Source organism: Equus przewalskii, chromosome 11 (genome assembly GCF_037783145.1).
Source record: "Equus przewalskii isolate Varuska chromosome 11, EquPr2, whole genome shotgun sequence".
Lineage (NCBI taxonomy): Eukaryota > Metazoa > Chordata > Mammalia > Perissodactyla > Equidae > Equus > Equus przewalskii.
In genome coordinates, this window is record NC_091841.1 from 15,397,451 (window position 1) to 15,403,598 (window position 6,148).

Genomic DNA, 6,148 nt, shown 5'->3' on the forward strand with positions numbered 1-6,148 from the left:
AAGACCCCAAAATATTTCTACTTCTAAATTAGTAGTATGGTAATTGATTCCATCATTCTTTATACTTGGCATGCTGAAGAAGAGATTTAAAACTGAGATTGGTGGGGGTGAGGAGTGATTATGTGATTTGTAAGGTCCATTTAAACATGATATTCTACAATTATATCATTTCCTGGAAAAAAAATCTCACCTACAAAGTTGTCTGACATTGTTCCACAGCCAAGACCCCAGGCAGCTGCTAGTTCACAAAAAAAGAAGCAAAATTGTGAGATTGAAAATTACAACTAGCTCAGCTACGATAAATGTCTTGGTTGATTCATAAATGGCAGCTTGGATAAGGCCTTTCTCTTGAGTCTCATAAGTGCTAACACATATCCTGTTTGTAGGTAAATCCTGTGAAGTTTCTTAGCTGTGGCTAATTAGACCTCAGGGGTATTTCACCACCATTAGCAGATTTTACCCACAACCCAATTATTTCAGGTAACTTAAGTGAACTTCAGAAGAGAACTTTTAGAGCATTCATCTTTAATTTTTAACTCCTTCCTTAAGTCTACATGAAGACAAAACACCATGACAAGAGAAAAAAAATCATCTACTTATAAATTTGTATATTTGATAACAAATGAATTCAATATGGGGTCTGTATATTTGATATTGTATATATTAAACATTTTAGTGTGTCACCATCTGACTTTAAAATTTTTCATTATAATATTTTGGTGTTTTTAATCAATCTACTCTTCATGGTGATCATAATTTTTAAATCTTGTTTTCAGATATACATTAAGTGATAGTTACAAATCCTATTATAATATTGGCACTTCCACCAGGTAAAGTTTACAGTACTTCTTCAAAGTAGTTGTTTCCTGTCCAATTGTGGAATTAGATTAACATGATAATGATGAAAATAACACAGCTAATGTGATGAGTAGTTGTTTTAGGACCCATAAACCTGTCTAGCCTAGTACCACAAGGCCTAGGGCAGCATAATATTGAAAAAGAGACGAGTTAGGTCTAAATCAGTGAGTGCTGTCCATGAAGGTAATTTTTCAAAAGAGAAGTTCCTGGAGCCATTTCAGGAAAATCTCTTCCCAGAATACAAATCTAAAGATAGAATAGTTTGAAACCCTGGACAGACAGCAACACAGATTTTAAAACTGAAAGGGTAAACCAGAAGGAAAGCAGAAGAAATTATGTTTGGATCATATCACAGTTGGTCGGAAACTAGTTGAGGTATGGTTTGATGTTTGATAGGTTCAGGGACTAATTTCACAAAAATGAGCTCCTGCCAAAGTGTTTTTTTAATAGGCAGCTTCATGCATTTCAGTAGGTAGAGGAACACGGTCTCAAGGTAACAACACTCTCACTGGTAGAGCTCACATTGCCGTAGTCCAATCCAAAGACTCTTTCATCCAAGAAGGACTTCTACGTGGTTTGTTTACCAAGAATGGAAAAGTTTGGGGAGGTGGGCTATGGTCAATTGCCAGCCTATAGACACATAATTTCTCATAACTCTTCCAATTTTGTTTCTTCTAACTGAATTAGAAGCAAATATAACAATATTTATGGTAATAAAAATATTAATGTGGACAGATTCACAGAAGTTGGAAACACTTTCTAAATTACCTGAGTAAACTACTTGCAGAAATAGGAAAAGCTGTTTAAGGTCATGGAATGAGATGATGACACAGTGAGAAATAAAACCTATGCTTCCCGATCCTGAAGCTGATGTTCTTACTCTCCATCACATTTCCATAATCAGAATATGCTAGCTAAAGATTGTTACATCATGGAGTCCATTGATTTCTTCAGTAAAACATACGATACTTATAAGATGGGAGGCTAGATCTTTCTGTCAAAAGGGGAAGCTATGACATGCATCTATGCATGTGTCATAGGCATATCTATGACGTGCATGCACACTGTATTTTGATAACAAACTTCGTTTTTGAAAAGAGCCAAAATTAATTCACAACAATGCCTTATAAGTTAGGTCAGTTGTTTAGCTGAGAAATACTTTCTTTGGGTCAACTATGGAGTAAAGGTTCCTGCTTTTTTATATTCCTTATAAATGATCTTCTAAAGCAGTTTCAAAGATTCCAGATTCAAGGAACTAAGTATAAAGTCAACTTTTAAATAGTAAATTATTTTTCAGATATATTTTACCACATGATTTTGAAAAATGCCTGCATTTAATTGCCACTAATGATCTTTAGTCTAATAAATTGTGTCTTCCTACAGCATATAATCAAAAAATATGTTTACCTGCCAAGCCACAATCAAATACTAGCCCCAAGGAATTCTGTCTAATGAAAAGGTTATAGTAAGTAGAGTAAAAATATTTGAGTTCAAGGGTGACTTACGTCTTCTATGATCTAGTTATTTAACCTTTCTGATTCTTTATTTTTTCTATAAAATAAGAACGTTGGATCTCAATTTTATAAAGTTGTGGTAACCATGTGAGGACACTTTAAAAAGCTCACATTGGTTTAAATACAATTAATTTTTATAATCTCTGACAACTTTTACTCAACAGAATAAGAAACCTAAAATAATGTTAAACATTAGGTATATCAAGTGTGTGTCAAGAGGGTATTGGCAAGTATCTTTTTCCTAATTATATTCCACTCTGTCATAGGTACCAGTAAGTAGTACGGCTTTCTGAATACCAACTGTTTATATACGCAGGCACTTTATACAACTCTGTAATTAGAAAAGAAAGTGTTTCAATTTGCTGCAAAGCAAGAGAGGTTCTGATAGAAATGCTGCTTTTTTTCTGATAACCTTTGAAATGGTTGAAAGAACATCAAATTTGGATTTAGAACAATGTGGAACTGAATACTGGCTGAGTCTCTGACATTAGGCTGGTTATTTAACCATCTTGAACTTCATTTTCTCTGATCTCTAAAATAGGAATAATCATAATTACACCTACCATGTAAACGTGCTGTCTCAGGTGAGAGGTATGGGATGGGCTTTAAAGTAATAAAACATAAAAATGCAAAACTCGTGTAGGAAATAAAATCACCTTAGGTCATTTATTATCTGAAATTGTCTTCCTGTTTAAAAACCTTCTAATGGTATATTCAACTCTGCATTCCTTACTGTGTAGCTAACAGGGTTTAACATGGGATAACAAGAGTATAGAAAACTTCTATGGCCTTATCCATGGGAAGATTAGCTACTGGTCACAGGTATATAAAAATACAGGGTATGAAGAACAAAACAACAGCTGTGTTGTGGGAGCCACAGGTAGATAGGGCCTTTCTCTTCCAGGGAGAGCTGTGAGTCCTCCAGGAGCACAGGATGACCACATAGGGTACCAATAGCATTACAAAAGTTATCATAGGAATTACTCCACCATTGGCAGCAACCAAGAAACCACCAAGGAATGTGTTAGTGCAGGCAAGTTGTATCAGGGGGAAAATGTCACACATGAAGTGATCCATAACATTGGAGCCACAGAATGCGAGCCAGAAAGTAACTAGAATCTGTACAACATAGTGGAAAAAAACCAGTGCCCAACACACCCCCACCAGGAGGCAGCACATGCAGTGGCTCATGATGGTCACATAGTGCAGAGGTCAACAGATGGCGACATAGTCATCATAGGCCATGAACACAAGAAGGACAATCTCTGAAGCTCCTAATAAATGTTCAATAAAGATGTGTGTCATGCAGCTACGGAAGGAGACAACTTTTGAATCTGAGAACAAATCAGCTAGCAATTTAGGGATTATGGAATAGGAATAGCATGCATCTATCAAAGACAAGAAGGCCAGGAAGAAATACATTGGGAAGTCCAAAGTCTGGCTGCAGATTATAGTACCCACAATGAGCAGGTTGCCCATGACAGGGACAATGTAGGTGATAAATAATTCCAAAAATAGGATTCTCTGATTCTAAGGATTCTGTGTAAGTCCCATTAGAATGAATTCAGTCACATTCATCCTATCTTCTTTCATTTCAATAGCAATAATGAATTCAGAATTGGAGAATTAACGTGTAAAGACAATATTTTCAATAGCAAGGTGATGAGAACTTCACATTTTAGGTTTTCAGGTAAACCCAAAGCATTTCAATAATTTAAGCTACTTTCTTTCATCATATGCCAGAGGGGAAGAAACATGCTACTTTTTTTATTTTATAAAAGTGTGAACTTTTGAAGCTAACTCAGCTTCTTACAAGGATGCTGAAACCCTTCTTCAACACTTTCTGACAAGTGGTCACTGGGCCTTTGCTAGAGGACATCCAGGCACAGGGAGCTCACCATACAATAAACTAGATTGCTTCTCTGCCAGTAAAAAATGTTAAAAACTCTTCCTTAAATATTAAGAAAAAAAACTGTACAACTATTGGTTCTGGATTTGCACATTGTTGATACACAGATTAAGTCTAATTCACCCCTACTTCCATTTCAAAGCCCTTTAAATAAGTCACAGAGAAGTAGGGCTGTGGCTATCTTGTTCATCTGTTTATCCCCAGCAGTTGGGTTAGTATCTGATTCATTTATTTATTCAACAAACATTAAGTGAATAAATAAGTTGGAAGACTCTACTTATTTCCTCTGTGTTTTCTTTTCTCCAGCTAACTCCAAAAGAAGTGTTTTCTCTCTTTCACAGAAAAAAATTGATAAACTGTTGGAATGTGAACTACACAAACACATTTTACCCCTTCAGTTCTACTCTCACTCTCTCTGCCTTGGGCAGCTGCCATCCCTAGCTGGCTTCCCTTACCTCTGGCAAACAGGTAGTACTAGCTGAATGCTAGGGGGCAGGTGAGAAGAAAAGAATGTCAGAGTATTTATTGTCCAGGTCCCTTCCTGTGTTCTGTCAAAGACTTTGTGCCTTTAACTGAGGCTGCACTCTTCTAGGTGGACCCTCTGGGTCCCTGTGATCATTCTCTCCCCTGCTCTCTAAGGCCTAGTTGTGGGAATGGCTTTCTCTGTCATTAGCCTTGGAGTGCTTTATCATCCCTTATTAGTTTCTCTTAACCCTATCCAGACCTCGATAATCATAATTACACTCTTTTTAATCTCTCATTTTAAGTACGCTGTTTCAGGACTCCTACGGGTGCAGAAAGTTTATTTTTTTCCTTCGTAAATAAATAAAAATAAATGAAAAGATAGTTTTCCCTTTAAATAAATTTATTTTATTTAAAAAGCATCTTTACGGGGCCGGCCCGGTAGCACAGCCGTTAAGTTCGCATGTTCCGCTTCTCGGTGGCCCAGGGTTCGCCCGTTCGGATCCCGGGTGCGGACACGGCACCGCTTGGCACGCCATGCTGTGGTAGGCGTCCCATTTATAAGGTAGAGGAAGATGGGCACAGATGTTAGCTCAGGGCCTGGCTTCCTCAGCAAAAAGAGGAGGACTGGCAGTAGTTAGCTCAGGGCTAATCTTCCTAAAAAAAATTAAATAAATAAATAAACAAATAAATGAATAAATAAATAAAAAGCATCTTTATTTCTTTTGATGTATAGCTGTTAAATAAATTTAACTTTTTTCGGGAAAAAATATTGTATAAGACTTTGAAATGTAACATAAAGTTATTGAGTGTCTTAAACGGAAATCTACAGCACTCTCTTTGGGGTTTTGTGATTCTATAGGGTTTGTGCCTTTCAACACCTTTAAGCAATCTTACAACTCTTTAAGTTTTAGAAAACTGATAATGCAAATAATTCTCATCTATAGAAATGCAAGTATTGTCTGATGAAAGTTCAGTTGATTTCTCTGAATTATAGATAAAGCCAGTTTTTGCATTTCTTTGAAAATTTATTACATATCCTTGATTGAGCATTGTAAGTGTGGAGCACTGAATTCTCCTTTAGACTGATTATAATATCTTACTAGTTCCCTAATTAATGGGCTAAAAAATCTTCGTCGTGTATTCATTTTATATTTGTATGAGAGCCATGAATTCACTTTTTTAAAAGTTCTTTTGCCTTTACATATTAGAATAGAGACCATTATATTTTAGAGAGAGAAACTAAAGACTCGTAAAAATCCAGATATTCTCACACTGTATTATTTCATCATGAGTTTTCTGTTTTATTTTGCTTAGGATTTCTTTCTATTTAATTAATTTATAAAACTTCTCCTTTAAAACTTGCTTTGAATTCACATGAAATTAAGATATGTTGTTTAAAAAA

The 6,148-nt window shown here is 35.8% G+C and overlaps 1 pseudogene; it reads right to left on the bottom strand.

The window, feature by feature from the left end:
- Window positions 1-3,063: 3,063 nt before the first annotated feature.
- Window positions 3,064-3,977, bottom strand: LOC139074630 (olfactory receptor 4C46-like; annotated as a pseudogene).
- Window positions 3,978-6,148: the final 2,171 nt, after the last annotated feature.